The 21760-nt window shown below is 43.0% G+C and overlaps 1 long non-coding RNA gene across 2 annotated transcripts in view; it reads right to left on the bottom strand.

The window, feature by feature from the left end:
* The window catches only part of LOC118673436, a 64942-nt gene that overhangs the window by 24784 nt on the left and 18398 nt on the right, over nt 1-21760 (bottom strand). Inside the window, exons 1-2 of one of the 2 annotated variants that reach the window (XR_004973371.1) lie at nt 14103-14779; nt 7715-7804 (exon numbers count right to left, since the gene is read on the bottom strand). This is a non-coding gene — a long non-coding RNA (uncharacterized LOC118673436). Of the gene's footprint in view, nt 1-7714; nt 7805-14102; nt 14780-21760 lie in introns of those variants that run through there. The other variant, XR_004973370.1, reaches the window with a different exon arrangement.

Genomic DNA, 21760 nt, shown 5'->3' with positions numbered 1-21760 from the left:
CCCAGTCAAGGTGTGTACAGGAGGCAAACAATCAATGTTTCTCTCTCACATCAATGTTTTTCTCCCTCCCCCGCCCTCTTTCTCTCCCTCCTTCCCTCTCTCTCTCTCTCATCAATAAAAAAACAAACATATCCTCTGGTGAGGATTTAAAAAGAAAGAAAGAAATAGGAGAAGAATATAAAGTGAAAGAGTTAAAGAGGCAAAATTGTCAGATTCTAATGTTTGATTTGATGATGAGCAGAGATAGTTGGCAAGTGTCAAGGAAAAGACAGGAGTTAAGGATGATTTCCAGGATTCCAGCGTGGGTGACTGATGAATGATAGTGCCAACAACTGAGGTAGAGAATAGAGAAGGGGAGGAGGTTGAGAAGGAGCAAGGACCAGTTTTATTTTTGATCAATGAACATGAGGTGTCTTGTAAAAAAAAAAAAAATGAACCACAGATGGCTAGTCATGTGCTGACTTTGGAAACATTGGCCTGTTGCTGGCTCACTCTCTTTGACCTCTGTCTCCAGAGACTGTCTTGATGTTTTCACCTGTTTAGGTAGGTCTTTGTGACCTGGCTTCTGGATTCTACCTGTGTGTACATGTCTGAGGTTCTGGACTGCTCTCTCAGCTTAGGAAATGCAGCCTTACACCACATCCCTACTTTTGGTAACTACCTACTCCTACCTGAGGGAGTGAGGTCAGGCTGTGTCTCCTGCTGTTTCTCAGCAACTCCGCTTCCAGAAGGGAAATGAGGGGTGTGGTCTCAGATGGTGGCTGCTGTATGTGCTCTGTAGATGTGGCAAACTACTGACAGTGGGGCTGCTGGCTTTGAGATCGCAGGTTGCTGGTCAGACCTTGCCAAGTTTTGCCATGCCTGTTGTCAAGCAGGATCTCTGTCTTGAGGTCGTCCTCCCAGTGGCCATGCGTTTTAATTCAGCTCCAGCAGTTTATAAAGATACAAGACTTATATTTGGGGACAAGAGGACATCTCATGTATGCTGGAAAAGCCACACTATGGCACCACGGACACTTTCTCATAGCCACAATGAACTGGCAAGAGCCTCTGATGTCCACGGAGTGGCCAACTGCAGCATTCAAGTGTGTAAGTGTCCAGACCTGCTTCACTCCCAGCGACTTGAACTGAATGAGCCGGTATTAGGGGCTCCTCTAAGGTGAGAGCACCAGAATCCTCTAGCATCTTGGCTCTTCACATTCAGTTGAAGGCTGTACGTATCCATCACCCTTCCACGACTACACCCCACCCCCAGCGAGGGTTACAAGATTTATTAAGTAAAAATACAAGAAACCCAGTGACATTTGAATTTCAGATAAACAACCAATACTTTTTTTAGTATAAGTATGTGCTACACAACATTTGGGATATGCTTATACTAAAAAAAATTATTCATTGTTCATTTCAAATTCAACTAGGTGTCCTATGTTTTATCTGGCAACCCCCATAACCTGAGACTCAGGAGGAATTCATAGGCCTTGGGATCCACTGAGCCTCCACTTCTCCCAGAAAGGCATTGGGGCACTTTGTGAAGGAGAAAAGCAGAGAACTTGGCCTCTGCTAGGACTATTGGGGGCCTGATCCTGTCTGGTCTCCTCATGCTCCTTCTGGGCCAGCTCTGGGTGCCCGTGAAATTAGACCTTCTCAGTTCCTATAACCTTGTTTTCTGTTCACTGGCTGCATTTAGAAGATAAAGGAGTGAAAGACTACTTTCTAGGATGTCTGGACAGTTTGTGGAGACCATGATGCCTCTTGACCCGTGGCAGCACTAAATGCTAGTATCCTGCATGATTTTCTAGGGGATGGTTTTGTACTTCTTCAACTGCGTCGTAAACACTCTTGAAAACTTCCACACATAACATGCCCAACTATGCCTCAGGCAATCCTCTAGTCCCGTGTCTGGCAAACTGTGGCTCGCGAGCCACATGCGGCTCTTTGGCCTCTTGAGTGTGGCTCTTCCTAAGCCTTAGGAGTACCCTAATTAAGTTAATAACAAGTACCTACCTATATAGTTTAAGTTTAAAAAAGTTGGCTCTCAAAAGACATTTCAATCGTTGTACTGGTGATATTTGGCTCTGTTGACTAATGAGTTTGCCGACCACTGCTCTAGTCCAACAGTCCTGGGTTTCCTGAAGCATTAGCACCTCCAACACAGTCTCCAGAAATGTGTGGCATTTCTGGATCAAGTTTACTGTAGCAAAGTGTCTATGATTCTGGACTAACAGAACCCTTGGTCATTTGAGGACACCTAGACATCCCAAGATATGCTTGATAGCAACTTGTTATTTTCTGTGCAGCTGACCCAGTAATGACCTCCTGACCTCCTAAAAAAGAGAAGGAAGTTGGTCTGATGTGCTGAGGTTGACACCATTTCTCAGGCAACTCAGACTCCCTTCACCTTTGCTCCAGTGTAGCATTAGCAGGAACTTACTGAGTTCCAGGCACCCTGGCAATGACTTGACTTACAGTAACAAATGTAATGCTGCTAATAATGCTATGAGATATGTGCTGTTATTATGCTGTTTTACAGATGAGGAAACTGAGACAGAGAGGGAGAGTAATTCCTCTAAGTTCACAGGTTAAAAGTTGCTAAGAAGTAAAAGCTGAGATTTGAGTGTGGGCAGTCCAGCTCCAGAGTATATCCCAGAGGTGGGCAAACTTTTTGACTCGAGGGCCACAATGGGTTCTTAAACTGGACCGGAGGGCCGGAACAAAAGCATGGATGGAGTGTTAGTGTGAACTAATATAAATTCAAAGTAAACATCATTACATAAAAGGGTACGGTCTTTTTTTTTTTTTTTTTAGTTTTATTCATTTCAAACGGGCTGGTTCTGGCCCGCGGGCCGTAGTTTGCCCACGGCTGGTATATCCTCTTAACCTGTGTGCCAACTCTAGGCAGCCTGCTCCCAACTTGGTTCCACTTTACACTGTTGGGACTGGTGCTGGGATAGCTGTGGAGGGGCCATCCTGGCTGAGGAGGAGCCCTGCCCTGTCCTTTATCATCCCTGTTTGGGAAGGAGAGCGGCTTGCTGTCAAGAAGTCTTCAAGGGCTAAAGGCTCTAAGGCAAGACAGTGACCTTAGTCTGCAGTGGCCTTGAACAAGCCTGGAAGCTCAGCTCATGCTATGCAGGTGGCTCACCTCATGTGCCTCACTCAGGTGCTCCATCGGCTACACAGGCAGCAACAGAACCACAGAGCAATGGCCGATATTCTAAGCCTGACAAGGGGCAGCAGAGGGACTCACCCCGGGGACACTCTGGCTTGAGTATTGGAGTCATCCCTGAGAGGAGTAAAAATACCGGGAAGGTCTCTGTATGAGCAGCGTGGTGTGCATCCCGTCAGGAAGGCCTGAATGCAGCATCAGCTCAGCTTCCCATCTGTTCTGCTACCAAAACACAATCCATGGCCCTCTCGACACATGTGTCTGGTACACTACCATGACAACACTTAGACCTCAAGCAAAGATAACCCGGGCTTCCTGAAGAGCAGCTGTGACTCATGATCTGCATGTGCTTCCAGCACTCCATCTCTGGGACTTTCATCTCGGTCTGCCCTCCTGCCCAGTCCTGACTGTCCTGGCAGTGACAGCTCCATAAAGATGGCATGCTTCCCTCCCTGTATTACTCCTCCATCCACTCCAGTCACTGTATCCTGAGGGGTAAAAGAGAGTTCCTACTTCCATGGTCTGTCAAAGCACTGCTTTCCAACCAGAGCCTTTGGACCTATCAGGTCTACGTCCACCTGCCCACCACCCCTGTATTCTTCTCCCTCTCCCACACAGCTGGCTGCTCTGGCTAGTGTCGCTGCCACAGACTTTGATTTCAGAATTTATTGTTTCCCTCCTCCCACAATTGCTTTCCTGTGCAACAATGGTTTTCATCCTTACACTTTTGAGCACCACTTCTTCCCGACACTATTGATACTTCTGCAGCTAGATAGGACTTGGGAAGATGTGCACTAACTGAAGGAACTTTGATAAATGTACCATGCTCTGGTACAGAGAGAAGGTTTGAGTACAGGATGCCATCTAATTGTCCCCCAAGCACAAGCTAGAGGATTGTTGATAATACCACCAGCAACAACTATCGTTACTATGGGCTAAATGCTTTGCATATATTTTCTCACTGAATCCTACAACAGTGCAATGAGGATACTATTTTTACCTACAGTTTATAGCTGAGAAAACTGACTCACCGAAGAATAATGAGTAAGTAATCGAGCCAAATTTTGAGCCTCAGTTAATTTAAAGCTTGGGCATCCAGCCATTCTGCTGCCCACTCATACATTAGCTGCCTTCCTCAATGTCCAATCTCTCAGCTTCTAACCTTTTCTCTCCTCCTGATTATGCAACCATCCCCCCAATGATGACGAAGGAATAAACATGAGTTGTGTTCCCAAGAGGGAGCAGACTCATTATGACACTATGGCTGACCACGCCAATGAGACTATGGGAAAGAATGAAGGCACACTTTAATTTGGCCCTTTGAAACTGAGATCCTACCTGAAGAAATGAGAGATTTGTTATAACTATTTTCCTGTTTTGTTCAGTGACAGATACCAAACATCTACAACCACCTACCTCATTAACAAACATTAGCCCAACAAACATTAGCAAGGGAACCCAGGAAGTTGGGTTTGGCCTGATGAAGACACAGGGACTTTAGTATATCTGGATGGCAGGAAAGTAGCTTTAGTAGATCTTCATGACAGTGGTATGCCATTTCTCAACTACTCTTTGCAGGTTTGCTTTTTCCTATCCTATTCCAACTAACGAATTCTGTTTACACTTCATGTATTTTTCTCTTCTGCATACTTGCTGCTTATTTATAAATTCTGCTGTCTTATCTTACTGCTCTGCCTCATCAGAGCTTTGGTTTGTCTGACCATAGTCCTCCATGGCTCCTACTCCATTGCAACTTCAGTTTTCATGGCTGGCTACCTCATTATCTCCATGTTTCTCAATTCAAATCCCAGAAGGAGAGAATCTGATTGACCTCATCTTTTGAAGCTGATTTAACTCATCTTTTCCATTTTTGCCCTGGTTTTTGGAGGGGCAGCACTCATGTCAAAGGCCAATCCCTGGTCCAATCAGGAGCCATCCCTGGCTAAAGAACAACCTAGCTCTGCTTCTCAGAACAGGGGGCTGTGGGTGGGGCAGTTTCATCTTGAAGAGGAAGTTGGGTGTGGCAGGCACTTTGTTGACATATCCAGTATAGGAGTGCTCCTGGGAGCCCATCTCTCATCTCTGAACAGTGACTTTGTAGATGAGGACTTTTCATCAGGCATTCCCAGGAGAGCCAGCCAAATGCAGCTGGTAACTTGCTGAGTGTGGAATTCCTCTTGGCCTGCCATTGCCTTGCACTCTTCCTCTGGGACTACCTTGATTTGTCAGCTTGTTACCTGTTTGAAGTTGGCCTGTTTCTGGACTCCCTCTTCTACTTAGGTGAGTTGACCCCTAACTAGACTACTTGACTCTGGGACAAGGTGAGTGTTTGGATTCAGATTTGGCCCTGGCTCATGCTTTTAGCTTGGATGAAATGGTCTCACTTCTTGCCCTCTTGCCTCAAAGTCTAATCTGCTCCATGTTATCATTTACTTAAGGGTGCCTACCCTTCCCAGCCCACTAACATATTCCTGAGGGAATGACATTAAGAAATAGTTGGTGGCTTCGGTGAGAGCAATTTTAGAGGGATGGTTGGTGAAACCAGATAGAAGCAAGTTGAGGAAGTGGAAAGAGTGAGTATAAGACTCCTCTTCTGAAAAGTTTAGATGAAAAACGAGGGGAAGAAAACAGCTATGTGTCAAGAGTTGTGTTAATTTTAAGAATTTGCTTCTGAATATATGATACATAATTTTGTAAAGCGTTTTGAAAAAATAAAAATTATAAAGAATAAATTTATTATTTTCCACAATCCAACTACCCAGATAATTATGATAGCTACTAGTTTTTGAGCATCTACTCTATAGAAGAATCATGCAGTCACTTTATAAAGAGTGTTTCTAGTCACTGTGTAATACAAAGGCCCAGCTGAGCCAGAATTAAGACAGATATGTCTTTGATGTAAAAGCAAGACAATATCCTTCCCCCTCAAGCAATGATTGGCATCCATTGATTTATAAGGGTACTCAGAAGTTTGCTGGGGGAGAGAACTCAAATCCTGGCTGCAGTAGGGTTTCAGTCATGGATAGATATGTCTGGGGGGAGTTCCAGAGGTAGGTAGATTGTAGGGAGGTGTATGGGGCCCCCAGGGAGCACATAGCTTGCTGAGGAAGAAGTCTGCAATGGTCAACCTCAGTCCTGGAAGGCTATGGCCAGTCTGGCTGTCATGGGGCAGGGCCTTGCTCAGCTTCCCTGTATGTGTCTTCGAGAAGAAAACAAAGAAGGACCTCTGTGTAATAGAAAGAACCATTTTATGAAACTCTGCAATGCCTTAGGGCCTATTGGTGGGGGCAGGGGTAACTGAGAGGAGCACCCAGAAGAGAGCTTTTCCGTTTGCACTTTGAAAGAGGATGCTGACAAGCATCACAGGGATAGTCAGCCCTAAATTTCCCACAAAACCAGCACCACGGGGTCAGCTGTGGTGACAGAAAAAGTCTTCGTCTAACTTGGCAGCAAGGTAACGTAGCTGACATCAGTTCAGTAATTACTTTACCTTGAGTGCTAGTGCTGAAAAAATAGGCTCTCTTACTTCCTGTTTTTCTCAAGCATTGTTGACTAGCAGAACAATGTAGGGCTCCATAGGAGGCACTGGTGTGGGCTTCCAGCTCACCGTGGTGCTGCCAGAGCCAGCATCATGGTTTCTGGCTAAGCTAATTGCAAAAATAAATGATGGTATGACTGATTCAAGAACACAGGTAAGATCTGCCCACTAATGGCTTTGCACAAACAATACCTTTTCGATTAGACCACCCTGTATAAAACTGAACACCCCCTTCCCCACTCCCTTGTACAACCCACCCCAATTTTCTCCCCGTTGCACTTATCACCATGAGAGCAGTGTCCAGGTCTATGTGTTTATACGGTCTCCCCAGAACCCAGATCAGTGACTGGCACAGAGTATTCAGTAGTCACTGAGTTCATCCGTATTGTGGGTCTCCCGAAATATTTGAGAGAGGATGAGAACTATTAAGATTTTTAATTAGCACCTGGATTTATAGCCTGGGGGAACACAGAACATTTGCGTACATTTATCATACCACTACAAGGCATGTACTAGAATATGCCTATTAGACAGAAGAGGAAACCAAGGATTAGAGAAAAAGCAACTTGCTTCAGGCCCCACAGATAATAAGGGCTGAGGCCAGTATGAACTGGTATAAAAAGTAAGAAGGTCATGTAGGAGGTATTGCTATAACTGAGGCAAGAGGTAACACAAGCCTTAATTGATATGGTAGAAATGGGAACAGAAAAAAGAAAGAAAGAAAGAAAGAAATGGAAAGGAAAGAAACTGTAAAGATTGATTAGAAATGAGAGACAGAATTCAGCACATACTAGAAGCAGCCCATAAAATCAAATGAGGACAGGAGGATTTCTTCTAACAGGGAGGTAACTTCAATTTCTTTCAGAAAGAGTAGATTGGCTGTTTGAAAACCAAGAACAGAACAGACCAAGTAAATTCAAGTCTTTGGAGCATTGAGCAAATCTTTGGTAAAAATACATTAATGTAGATCTCATACTTGGATTTCAATCACAAAACAGATGAGAGTAAAATACCTTATGGCCAAAAGAGTCAACGTTGAGTCATAACCTGGAGAAGATTCTGGCAGTAGTGTCCAAAGAATGAGTCAGGAAGCAGAGCAGAGCCTTGGGGAGAGGGGATTCTCAATGTTAGGACTCAGGGTTGTTAATCACAAGGTTCCCAGGCAACATAAGAAACCCTGGAAACAGGCCTGGCTTAGGGAAAAGGAATCGTTGGACCCAAGTAAGAAGGTCTGGCCTGCCCCACTTTCCACTACAGCTGGCGCTGCAGACTATCCTATGATTATCCCGGGCAGTTTGGGAAGGAAACCAGGGCCAGGTGACGGGATCAAAGGGTCAGCTGGGATAGTCAGCCACACATGGTGAGAGGCAGGCAGGGAAACAAGATTAATGCATATAAGGAGCTTCAAGAGGCTAAATCCATCCCAAATCATACTAGATACTGGCTATGGGGGTGGCGGCCTATTTGTTCACTTAATCAATATTGACTGAGTGTTCTTTATAGACCAGGCACTGTGCCAGGTATTGGGCTTAGTGCTGGGAACCGGGCTACGAATAAGGCATTTCCTGATTTTTCCACTCTCCTCTGGAGAAAGAATTGGAATGACATCTGGCTCTCATTGGCCCAAGGATTGCGCAGGGCTGCATCCGCAAGAGGCAGACATCAGCTGGGGCAGAGAGCTCAGGTTGGGGATAGCGTGGTCTGGCTGACACAATATTTATATTGAACCTGGAATTTCTGTGTATTTTCTATGCTTAACTTGTGGGTGTTTTTTACATATTTGATAAGCAAATTAACTATTTTGTATTTTCTCATGAGTAATTTCTAGATACACAGTTATGATATTTTTGGAAGGCTTTTGATTTTCAGTCTTAATAGCAATAGTGTAGTACCTAAATTGCTGGGCTTGATAATCATCTAAAACAACTGTATTTCAGTCTGACCAGCATGGCTCAGTGACTGAGCACCAAAGCATGAACCAGGAGGTCATGGTTTGATTCCTTCAGGGCACATGCCCAAGTTGTAGGCTGGATCCCCAGTGTGGGGAGTGCAGGAGGCAGCCAATCAATGATTCTCTCTCATCATTTATGTTTCTATCTCTCTCTCCCTTTCCCTTCCTCTCTAAAATCAATAAAAAATACATATTTAAAAATAAATAAATAAAACAACTATATTTCAAATCACTCAGTAGAAGCAGCAGCAAATCGGAGAGAGGGCATGATTCATCACCCCTTTATTACACGCCAAACCATGAATCACAGTGGGGAAGACCCAGCAGGGTGTAAGGATTTTAAATTACTCTGAGAGCAGAGGTCAGTGTGCAGATACCCTGGAGACATGATCCCACCTGGAACTCTTTAAGGCACAACATTTGGTAACCACTTAACTCACAAGTGCAACCTGGCAATGAACTTCTGTTAGGGCTTGTGCCATTTCAACCAGCCTGCAAGTTGACTACAAGAGCACCCCTGTTCTCCTAGGCAAGTAATTTGTCTTAATTACTCAAAGAGAATTGAAGAAACAGAGATGGTGTCATCAGTAACCCTAGGCCTTTGACTTATGAAATAGAATGAAGATGCATTCTTTTTTCTTAACTGACTTTCTTTTTTTAAAAAAATCTTTATTGAGATTATTACAGATGTCCCCCTTTCCCCCCCACTGCCCTCCTCCACCCGGTTCCCACCCTACCCCGGGCCTTCGCTACCTTATTGTCTGTGTCCATAGGTAATGCCTATAAGATCTTTGTTTAATCTCTTCCCGCCCTTCCACCCCCTTTCCTCTGAGAATCATCAGTCTGTTCCATTTCCATACCTCTGATTCTATTTTATTCACCAGTTTATTCTGTTCATTAGATTTCTTATTCATTTATTTTGATTTTTAGATTCAATTGTTGATAGGTATATATTTGTTGCCATTTTGTTGTTCATATTTTGATCTTTTTCTTTTTCTTCCTCTTCTTAAAGAATCTCCTTCAACAATTCATATAATACTGGTATGATGGTGATGAACTCCTTTAGCTTTTTCTTGTCTGAAAAAGAAAAGAAGTTCTTCATCTGATCTTCAATTCTAAATGATAGCTTTGCTGAGTAGAGTAATCTTGGTTGTAGGTCCTTACTATTCATCACTTTGAATATTTCTTGCCACTCTCTTCCGGCCTGCATAGTTTCTATTGAGAAATCAGCTGACAGTCGTATGGGCATTCCCTTGTAGATAACTAACTGCTTTCTCTTGCTGCTTTTAGGATTTTCTCTTTGTCTTTAGCCCTTGGCATTTTAATTATGATGTGTCTTGGTGTGGTCCTCTTTGGATTCCTCTTGTTTGGGACTCTGTGCTTCCTGGATTTGTAAGTCTATTTCCTTTCACCACGTAGGGGAAGTTTTCTGTCATTATTTTTTCAAGTAGGTTTTCAATATCTTGCTCTCTCTCTTCTTCTGGCACCCCCATAATTCAGATGTTGGTGCGCTTGAAGTTTTCCCAGAGGCTCCTTACACTATCTTCATATTTTTGGATTCTGTTTCTTTTTGCTCTTCTGGTTGAGTGTTTTTTGCTTCCTCATATTTCAAATCATTGATTTGATTCTCAGAATCCTCTAGTCTGTTGAATCCCTGTATATTATTCTTTATTTCAGTCAGTGTATGCTTAATTTCTGACTAGTGCTTTTCCATTTTGGGGGAGATTTCTAAAAGATTCTTGAATAACCTTATAACCATGGTTTTGAACTCTACGTCCAGTAGTTTGCTTTCTTCCATTTCTTTCATTTGTGACATGTTTTTTTGTCTCCACATTTTGGATGCATCCCTGTGTTTATTTCTATGTTTTGGGTAGAGCTGCTATGTCTCCTTGAGTTGGTTGAGTGGCCTTGTGTAGTAGGTATTCTATAGGGCCCAGTGGCTCAGCCTCCCCAGTCATCTGAGCTGGGAGCTCTAGGTGCACCCCTTTCTGGGTTAGGAGCACAGTCTTATTGTAGTTGAGCCTTTTTTGCTGCTGGTGTCACTGGGAGGAATTGACCTCCAGGCCAATTGGCTATGAGGACCAGCTGTGACTACAGTGAGAGAGCTGCTGTGCAGGAGACACCCCTATGGAGCAGGACTTGCTTCAGTGGAGCTTTGGTGTTCACTGAATCTTACCCTTGAGTGTGTGGCTTATGGATGTGTAGAGTTGTAATCTGGTATGGTCTGATGCTGATAACTGGGTATACTGGCTCTTGGGTCTCCAGGGAAGTGCAAAGTTAGCCACTGCCTGAGGCCACCCAGCAGGAGCTACAGAGAGATATGCAGATTCCTCCTCTTGTATCAAGTTTGGAAGTGCCCAGATGAGGCCCAGCTATGAAGCAAGGCAGGCTGGTGCTGGTGCTGGTGCCAGGTCTTGGGTCTTTTATTGATAGGTTTGAGGCTCCCTGACCCAGCTGCAGCTTGTTTGAGAAAATTAAGCCTGAGCAAAGACAGGCAATTCATATGCCAAAGCCATTGCAAACAGCTGGGGTGGGGTTGTAAATTGGATGAGGCGGGGTCTTAGGGAATCACCAGAGTAGAACAAACAGGAATGGCCACCAGTCAGCCCTGGGAGGTCCCAGCATAGAAACAATGATTCCTGTGAACACCTCCGTCTGGGAGAAAGCTGCCCCAGAGTTCCTGCCCTGATGCCAGACAATCCAGTTCCTCCTTGTATGTGTCTGTGTGCCCCAGAGGCTCAACCTGTGCTGGAGCTCAAAGGAAGCAGGATTTTGTAAGTTTATTTCTTGGTGCCAGCCTTTTAAGGGGAACAGCTGGGTCTCCAGCAACCTCTGTGTCAGTGAGCCCCAATCTGCACTGGTTTTTACAGCCCATGGTTCTTACTGCCTGGTGTGGAGCTGGGACCCCTTGCTTCTCCAGGCAGCTTCCCCAGAGATGATCTCCCTCCCGCTTAAAAAAAGCAGCATACGTGGGTGCTCGACCAGCCCGTTCTGTGCCTTCACATTTCCTACCAGTCTCTGTGTGCTTTCTTCTTTATTTCTCTAGTTGTAGGACCTCTATTCAGCCAGCTTTCTCGCGGCTCTGTATGATGGTTGTTCTGTATTTTAGTTGTAATTCTGATGTGGTTATGGGAGGCGGTGAGTACAGCCTTTTCCTACACTGCCATCTTCAAATCTCTCTGGAGATGAATTCTTAAACAATGATTTGCCATTGTGGAATGTGTTTTCCCTAGTAACAATGTTGTACATGTTCTAAGATTTCTATAGTAGTTTATTTAACTCTGAAACATGTATGTGATTGACACTATACAGAATCTAGCCTGTGGCTTTACTATAACTGGAACTCAAATTATATTAATTGAGGAAAAAAATGTTATACCAGTAGAAAAGGGGGAAAAAATAGGAGAAAGAACAAGAGTAGGAGCCAAAATAGAAGTTCACTTTTCAACTGTATTTAATTTTGGCTACATGTTTATAGGTATAGGTTCTAGATGAAAAGATTCCAATCTCTGCTCTAACGTAAACAAGGATCCTGGGATATAGAAGGATCCACTTTTTAAACTTTCTAGATCTGTGGTCTATATTACTTCAGTCTCAGTCCTATACCCCATTAAAATCTCAGGCCATTCATAGTTATGAAGAATTTTAATCAGTGTAATTAAATCTGAACGTTTCTGAAGTGCTTACTCTGTGCCAGGCACTTTTCTAATCATTTTACACATATTAACTGATTCAAACATCACAAAACTCTGACATATGCGTCATTATTGTTTCCATCTTACAGGTGAGGACACTGAAGTGCAGAAAGTAACTTGTTCAAGACCTCATGACTAGAGAGTGGGAGTCAGAATTCACAACCAGACAATCTGACTCTTGCAGCCACCATGCTGCCTTGGCTCTGTAGACTCAGTTATCTCAGTATATATCTCCCAGTAAATGGTTTGTTAAAACAACCCTTAGCTGTTTAAATGTTTGGTACTCAAAATTTGTTACCTTTGTTTCTAAAACAAAGTGACGAGCTTATTTTTTTAAATCATCGTTTTCTGCCCTCTTTTTCACAAGAAGCAAAATAAGTGTAGAGTTACTGTCTTTTTAAAAAATATATATATATTATTGATTTTTTACAGAGAGGAAGGGAGAGGAATAGAGAGTTAGAAACATCGATGAGAAAGAAACATCGATCAGCTGCCTCCTGCACACCTCCTACTGGGGATGTGCCCGCAACCAAGGTACATGCCCTTGACTGGAATCGAACCTGGGACGCTTCGGTCCGCAGGCCGACGCTCTACCCACTGAGCCAAACCGGTTAGGACTAGAGTTACTTTCTGTCATTATTTCTTCAGTAGTGTAGGGCCATTCTTACATAAGCTGGGCCAGCATTCCACAACCTGTTTTTAACAGGTACCAGTTGCCAGTATTCGAAAGCAACCTACATACCAATGAAGTTGATATTCAATAAGATCATAACATTTGTTTATTTATAGTCATTAAAATCTTCCTAGATAGCAAAAGGTACCTTTCATTTTATTTTTACTTTCTGCTAAGTTTAGTATTCTAATTCTATACATTCTATTTTCTTCACCTTGAATAAAAATGCATTACCTGGTAAAACAGTAAAGTGGGCTAGGAGTTTAAAGATCACATCTTTAGTGTCCCCCCCTTTTTTTTCTAATAAGATATCAACTCTTCATTTATAAAACAAGTGAGGACCTAAAATGCAGTTCTAAAAATAATATATTGTGATTCTTTAATTATATATTAAAGAAACAATCACATAGTTCTCATATAACCCTTGATTAACCAATGATTTATCTGACTATCTTAGAAAAGTATAACTGAAATCCTATATCCTAGATCTTATAACCAAATGACCATCTATTTATTTATTTATTTATTTATTTATTTATTTATTTATTTATTTATTATTTCATTTGATGGCCAAAGATCTTGCTGGAACTGCTTCTGGCCCATCTGTGGGTGGTTTGGGCCCTCAGGCTGGCTGGCTGTGAGGACTGATGCCGACCATGAGCTGCTGTGTAGGAGCTGACCCCATGAAGTGGAATTTATTCTAGCAGGTTCTGGCGCCTGCCAAGATCTCCCTTTTGGTTTGCTACCTGTAGAGTTAATAAGGTCGTGCTCTTTTACACTGAAGCCAGCCACTGGAGGTATTGATTTTGGTGCCTCTCAGGAAGGACTCCAGTGCAGGTCAATGTCAGATGCTGCTTATGACAAGCTCTGGGCCACCTATTAGGAGCCACAATGTGATCCACATTGGTGGCTGCCTATTCCGGACCTGGGTGTGCATGAGAGGGGCCAAGCTGTCTACTGAAGCAGCCTTCTGTCAGTACTGCGCCTGGGGCAGGTCAGCAAAATGCCCAAGGCACCCTGCGATTCTCCTCCACCTCCCGGCTCCTGTTAGGCTCAGCCAATGAAAGAGCCTCTGGCGGTACCTGAGATTTGTGAGGCAGTTTCAGTGTCACCAGGTAGGGGTGAGTGGTGTTCACTGCGTTGATGTAGATTCAAACTCGGCAAAAGTCTCAGGATTCATCAAGGCCGGCTGCCACCTGCCTGGGGCCTGTGGATTTTTGCAGTGGGCCAGGGTCTCAGGGAGTCATCTGGCTGGTGCCAGCAGAGTTCATCAGGCTAAAAGAGATTAAGATTTGGCCCTATGGAGAGAGGGCTTTGTACAGGAACAGTGGCACTGCTCGGGGCATGCAGGGGAAAATGGCCCTCGCCCCAAAGTCACACAACTCAGTCTCTTCCTGTGTGTCTCTATCACCTCCCAAGTCTGCCCGAACCTCCTTGAGAGCCTTCCAAGAAAAACTGCAAAGCAGGCCCAGGCTGGTTGCAGCCAGCAGACTCCTCCATAGGGCAAGAGCTTGGCAGGGCAGGGCCACTGGGAGTCGAGAGGGTGGGGCAAGCGCATTCCCCGAGGCTGATGCCATATGGAGGGGAATGCTTGACCCAGGAAAGATGGCATCTGTGAGTAGCGTAAGAGAGGGACTCAGCACATGGACATTGGCAGCTGTCCCTCTATCCCAGCGGTTCTCAACCTGTGGGTCGTGACCCCTTTGGCGGTCGAATGACCCTTTCACAGGGGTCGCCTACGATCATCCTGCATATAAGATATTTACATTACAATTCATAACAGTAGCAACATTACAGTTATGAAGTAGCAACAAAAATAATTTTATGGTTGGGTCACAACATGAGGAACTGTATTTAAAGGGCCAGAAGGTTGAGAACCACTGCTCTAGCCCTCTCCCCAAAGCCACACAACCCAGTCTCTCCTTGTATGACTCCAGTCCTCTCTGAGCCTCCATCCTTCTGCTGGAGCCCAAGGTAAATGAATACCTGTGAACTAGATCTTGTGTGCTGGTCCTTTAAGAGGGCACCTGGGCTTTCAGCAATCTCCCATCTCACCCTTGTGAACAAAATCCCAGCTGATTTTCACAGCCAGATGTTACATAGGCTTTTCTTCTCAGTGTTGATGCTGTAGGCTGGGAAGCCCAGCATGGGGTTGAGAGTCCTCACTCTTCCAGAGTGCACTTTTGCAGCTGAGGTATCCCTCCAATTCTCAACCAGATTCTCAGCTGCCCCATGTGGGTGCAGGGCCAGCCCTTTCCACAGGTCCAGTCTCAGGGTGGCTTCTTCTATAAATCCTTGGTTATAAGACTTCTGTTCAGCTAGTCTTCAGTTGGTTATTTGGTTGATTGTTCTGTAACTTAGTTGTCATTCTGATTTGGTTTTGGGAGGAGGTAAATGTAACTTCCACCTACTCTGCTGCCATCTTGGATCCCTCCCAAATTCCTTTCATTTTTCTTATCTGCCATTTTCTGAAGTTCGTACACAATTCCCTCTCATTTCTCTCAGGTTTGATATAAGGCTAGCCTTTTCACATGTGATACCCTTAGGGAAAGATCAGCAAAAAGAAGTGGATGGAAAAGCATTTAGACTCTGTATTAATTTGTTATATTTTAGTATTTCAGTAACTCTTACATTATTTTCTCCAGGTTCTACTAGGTCTAGGGTGGGGAAGAGAAACTCATCTGGAGTGGCCACACCTCTCCTTCCTGTTATTATTTCTTGCATAGGATATTAAATTTTTTTAATAATTATCTCATTTTGGAGATAAGGAAAGGAACAGGATATACACCCCTTTTATTGGGAATTTTCCTATTGAGTGTTATTTTTACTTTCTTCAAGAGATAAAAGAGAAGCTAAAATTATATCCAGCTTAAGTTTCAAATAGTGCATTTTGGTTCAGAATTTGCTGTGAATTTTAGAACTTTCTATCATATGATAAGGACCTGGCCAGAGTTTTTTGATTCCTAAGGACTGTTAACCTTATACCCCCAAATATTTCAGATGCAGTTCAACAAATGAAAACAAAGATGCTCTTAGTGGATTTAGGGGTAAATGAGCCAATGAGAATAAACCCCTTAAGAATAACAGCCTGGAGGAGATGGACAGTCAAGAACAGTCCTGTCTCTTCTTTAGTACCGGAGCATGGTTAGAAGGCCAAGGCCCTCTCTGGAGGCGAAACTGCTAAACTACACAACTTGTTTGTTTAGATGACATGGTGAGACCCGAATCCACCCTGTTAGCTCATCCAAGAACAAGCCAAGCAACTGAAAACAGAGTCCATGCTCAGCTAAGCCCAAGCCCAAGGGGTTACCAGCATCACAGGCTTCACCCGCCCACCTAGAGCATGAGCCTGTGTGAGAGAATCAGGGAAGGGTGGTGTCACCACTGTCTTTCTTTTTGTGTCCACCAAACTACTCAACAGGCCTCTTTTCCTCTCCCAAAGGCTTGTTTTAAAGGAGGCTCCATTTTGTTGAATCGCTTCCAGGCTACTTTAGCTGGTCTATAAGTCATTCTGTGAAGTTGTGGCCGGGTACAAAGGCATCAGCTATGTTTTATGGTAAAAAGGAGCCCAGGGACATTGTTTATGTATGAGAATATGGTCAAAGTGAGAATAGATAGTATATTAAGAAATTAGATAATTTATATATTTGAGCTCAGTACTAGATAGTGAATGTTACTAGTATTTCTTGGGAAAAGGCTACTATGACATTAAAGTTTAAAAGCAAAATCTCTAATAAATTAGGTTTAAATAATTATATTCCAATATCAGTGGAGAGAGATGATAGTAGAAGAGTATATGGAGGAAACTTTTAATTTAAAAAAATTAATTTAATTTGATGTTTCTTTTAATTAAGAAAAACAGGAGGCCTAGAAAGCAAGCAATCCAGGTTGGAATATGAGAAGGAAAGGCTCCAGGGAGATCTTCTGGATAAAAAAACACACACAAAACTAACGTACTTAATTGTGAGGAAAATAGAATCGAGAGGCATGTTACAGAGCTATTGAAGTATTTAATCACTGAATAAATTAAGAAAAAAATTAGAGTATCAATTAATAACTCCAGGAATATTTTAAAACTTTGAATAAGAGCCCTAGCCGGCTTGGCTCAGTGGATAGAGCATCAGCCTGCGGACTGAAGGGTCCCAGGTTCGATTCCGGCTGAGGGCACATGCCTGGGTTGCGGGCTCGTTCCCCAGTAGGGGATGTGCAGGAGGCAGCCAATCAATGATTCTCTCTCATCATTGATGTTTCTATCTCTCTCTCCTTCTCCCTTCCTCTCTGAAATCAATCAAGAAATAAAAAAAAACTTTGAATAAGAAAGAGAACATATGCTATTCTACGTAGCTCAGCAAAAAAAGAGAAAAAAAATGGACATAGTCATAAGCATGTAAACTCTGAGTGTTGATTTACTCAATAATTATGATAGAACTTAGGAAGAATGGGAATTACTATTAGATTTCTAAAACTATGTTCATGAGTTACTTCAATAAAATTAAAAAAGAAAGCCCTCTGGATAAAAGATAGTAAAATCATTTCAGCCAAAAAAAGCTGTTTTATTGAAAGCTAGTTGAAAGCTATAGTCTCAGCAGGATAGAGATCAAACAGAAGAGAGGCTAAGAGAAATCTTTGCTTCCCCCCTCACCTCTACCCCCAGTAGAAATTGGCTCTTTTCCTAGAAATCCTGAATTTTAAATTCTAGCCATCAGGCCAACGTTCCACCGATGAAGGAGAAATGTGAGCGTATATACTACTAAGTCAAAGATATACAATGAAAGGGACCTGGAGAAACGAATAGAGCTCTGTGTATTCTGCTGAGCTAATAAGGGAGAACTGACTAATTTAAGGTGGATCAAGCTCGGGTTTCCCTCAAGCTTCTAATGTTTTCCAAATGCATTTGTCTTTTCGCTTAAAGGCTTATAATAATAATCTATGTTCTGTTTATTTTTCTCAAAAAAAAAAAAAAGAATAAACGTTTGAGGAGTCAATTCTGAACCCCTTCAGCAGGAAGAACCCGTCCTTTTACCGTGTGAATAATTTAACTGGAATCATTGCTCACTATTCAGAGAATGATTTATATAACCTTTGGGTCAACTTGTGCTTCATGGTGCACTAAGTTCTTGACACTCATCTCTATAAACTGGAGACAGATTTGTTATTTGTATTACCAAATATTGATTGCAAACTTTCAAAAAAAAGGAACCTCCCTTATAGGATTACAGAATGTTAGGGAAAAAGAGAACTGACAGATGGTCTTGAATAAGCCACCATTTTATAGCTGAAGAGACCAAAGCCCAGCTGGCCTCGAGCTCGCCTCCCCGACTCTCAATCCACACTCCAGCACTGACGTCGGGTAGCTTCTCTCATTGCTTGGTCAATGAGTGTGTTAGGCATGAGAAGGTAAAAATGAAAGAGACATAAAACTTGACATCAGGGAGCTCAAAATCTAATAGGGAGAGTGGATATATAACTTCCCCTCCCAAAGCATTATACTGTGCTCAGTATACTGTTGTTAGAAAGATCTCCCTAAAAATAGAAATTGGAACATTTCATCTGTCCCTGCTTGAAACCCTGCAGTGGCCCCTCATTGCCTGCCAGGTAAATCCTCCTCCTTGTTCTCTGACCTCTTGTCTAACTGCATCAATGTTAATGTCAAAGATCGGCCGTAGAGAACCAATTGCTTTTCCCTACACATGACGTGCTGTTCCACCGTGCCAGGACTTTGCTGGGATATCCTCTCCTCGTTCCCCTCCCCGAGGGTTAGCTCCTTCATGATACATTTCCTTAGGTTCCTCTCCTCCAATTTCTTCTCACAGGTAGAATGAACTGCTCCCTGCATTGCTTATTGTCCACTGTGTCCTGCTCACACTTCTATAGCACCTATTGTGCTTCGTAACATTGATTTTTTTAAAAAAAAAATACACAAATGTATATGCTATTTACACTTATGTCTTTCTCTGCTAGTTGAAAGTCAGCTCCTTTGTGGCAGGACTGTCTTCTTTGTACCCCTAGAACGTAGCTCAGCATCTGGCTCATAAACACTCCACTGACTGAACTGCCCGTAAACAAAGGGCTCTGGAAATGCAATGGAAGGAGCCCTGACCTGCACTTGGAGGAGCTGCCCCAGAAGGTAAATGATCAGTCGGCCATAAAGACAGAGGGCAGGGGTTGGTTCATACCTGGGTGGCAAGAATAGAATGCTCAAAGGTGCAGAGGCCTGAGAGATACTGAACATGGTGGCATGCTTGAGAAATGTTAAGGAAGCCTGTGAGGATGGACTATGGGATATGGTGATTTTGTTGTTAAAGTAGAAGTGTCTACAGAAGCTAGTCAAGGCCTGTGTGAAAGGCCTGGTAACCCATGCTAAGAAAAGAGTTTTGATCCTATTATAGGACCTAGTAAAAGAGTTGTGAAGGTCAGTATTCAAGAGTGTGAATTATTGGATGTGCCTGTGGAGAGAAAGGACAATGCAAAATGACAGCTGAGTAAAGGCTGCTCTGGAGAGGGCTGAGACTGATAGCTTGGAGTCCAGTGTGACACTGGTGATCTGAGGGTTGAGAGAACTGAGAATGGTTCCAGTGAGAAAGTGATGGGAGCCAGAGCAAGGTAGTGGAGATGGAGAAAAAGAGAATGACTGGAGAAACACGGCAGTGCTGGATTGGTGAGTGGTGACTGCTTGAAGGGGAGGAATGAGGAAAAGAGAGGAGCATTTATCCTGGATGTTTAAGTGGATGGCAGTGTCCAGAGATGAAATGCAGTAAGAAGAGGTTTTTGAGAAGTGACATTAAATTGAAATGTGATGTTTGTAAGGTACACACATGAAGAGGCTGAGAAAACAGTTGGAATTATGTGTTTCCTACTCAGGAAAGAATATAGGTCATGAGTACCTGGATGATAACGGAATTCCTCAGAGAGGGTGAGGGCACCTGGAGATCATACGAGTGAGAGAAGAAGCTCTAGGATGAGGCCCTTGGGAAAGGAGGAGAGAGAGGAGAGTGAGACAGCAAAGACTAAATTGAAGTAGATGACGAAGAAGAATAAATCCAATGTGGAGTCATGGAAGCCACAGAACAAGAGAGTTTATTCCACAGGGAAGAAAGAGTTAGTGGTGTTCAAATCAAAGAAAGGATAAGGAGGATGAGGACTGAACAAAGGTCCTAGAAGAGCTGTAATAGAAGGCTGCAAACATGCTCATTGGGGGCTGGAGGACGTCCAGCAAAAGCCAGCCCAGAGTTGAACCAGTGAATCCGAGACAAAAGGCTCCGATTTCCTAGTCCCACCCAGTTCATAAGCCTGAGGTTGAATTAAACTATGAGTTATGCTAAAATGCCTTCATCTGTTGAGGTGGTTGGACCATCTCTGGCAAGAACTGATAAAGAATTGAGAGGCTTTCACGTTAATTTTATTTTTCATTTGTGTGAGGGGTTGGATTAAGGAGGTAGCTGACTAAAGGAGGTAGCTGACTAAAGAAGTAAGAGAAGAACATAAAAAGGAAGGGGAAATAAGAAGCATTTGCTCCTTTAAAAAGGTGATGTGCCAAACAGCAGTTCTAGAACTTTTATCCTCCTGCCTCCACATAATCTAGGGTCTATTTATAGGAAAACTATAAGCTAGTATGGCCAATATAGGCTTCTGTGGGCTAGCAAAAAATGCCACCACCATATAATTTTTTCCAAATTCTTCAAAACTGTTTTAGTAAGGAACTTGGTAAGTATGGGGACTCAAAGTGCAATCTGAGGACAGTGTTGAAATTGAGAGTACAGACATTGAGAGTAAGCACTTAAAATTTGTCAGAGCAAATTAAGAATGCCGTGACATACAGGCACTTCGTCAGTGGACTCACCATTGAGCAGGCTGTGGGTGAGTGTTGTGAAGTTTGAGTGTTGTGAAATTTGCACAGTGATGCATAGGGGTCATGACTTGGGCATTAGTCATGTGCAAGAGGACCAGGTGTCAGACAACAATAGCTTGGAATTTTTTAAAAACAAACAACAACAAACCTACAGATAGTTGAAGAAGCACTGCTCTTAGATCACAACCGATTTGCAAATGAAACTCTTTATAGTTAGTTTGGGAGAGTTATAGGGAGTTGACAGAGAACTTGAGCACACACCAAAAAATGTAAACGTTAAATGAGAGGAAATTGGAGATCATTGTGGAAGATGTGAATTGGTGCTGGAAATGTCCACAATTACCTTCTGAAAAGACCTTTCTAGATTAAATGCAAGCTAGTTTATTTAAAAATTATTTTGTTAATTATAATATTCCCCATATAATGTTCGTTTAATAAAATGTAAACGTTAAATGAGAGGAAATTGGAGATCATTGTGGAAGATGTGAATTGGTGCTGGAAATGTCCACAATTACCTTCTGAAAAGATCTTTCTAGATTATATGCAAGCTAGTTTATTTAAAAATTATTTTGTTCATTATAATATACCTGGTACATGGTAGGCACTCCAATAAGTATCTGTTGAATATTGAATTAGTTGTTGTAACTACAACATAGAGAATTCATTGAGTAGGGGAAAGGCGAGCATTAGGAAAAACAGCTAGGAGAATATAGACAGTCCAAATATAGGTTGTTGGGCCCTAACCCGTTTGGCTCAGTAGATAGAGCACTGACCTGTGGACTGAAGGGTCCCAGGTTCGATTCTGGTCAAGGGCATGTACCTTGGTTGTGGGCACATCCCCAGTAGGAGGTGTGCAGGAGGCAGCTAATCGATGTTTCTCTCCCATTGATG

Source organism: Myotis myotis, unplaced genomic scaffold (assembly GCF_014108235.1).
Source record: "Myotis myotis isolate mMyoMyo1 unplaced genomic scaffold, mMyoMyo1.p scaffold_m19_p_18, whole genome shotgun sequence".
NCBI classification, from domain to species: domain Eukaryota; kingdom Metazoa; phylum Chordata; class Mammalia; order Chiroptera; family Vespertilionidae; genus Myotis; species Myotis myotis.
The sequence above is the reverse complement of the archived record's forward strand: the minus strand, read 5'-3'. Positions and strand labels throughout refer to the sequence as shown.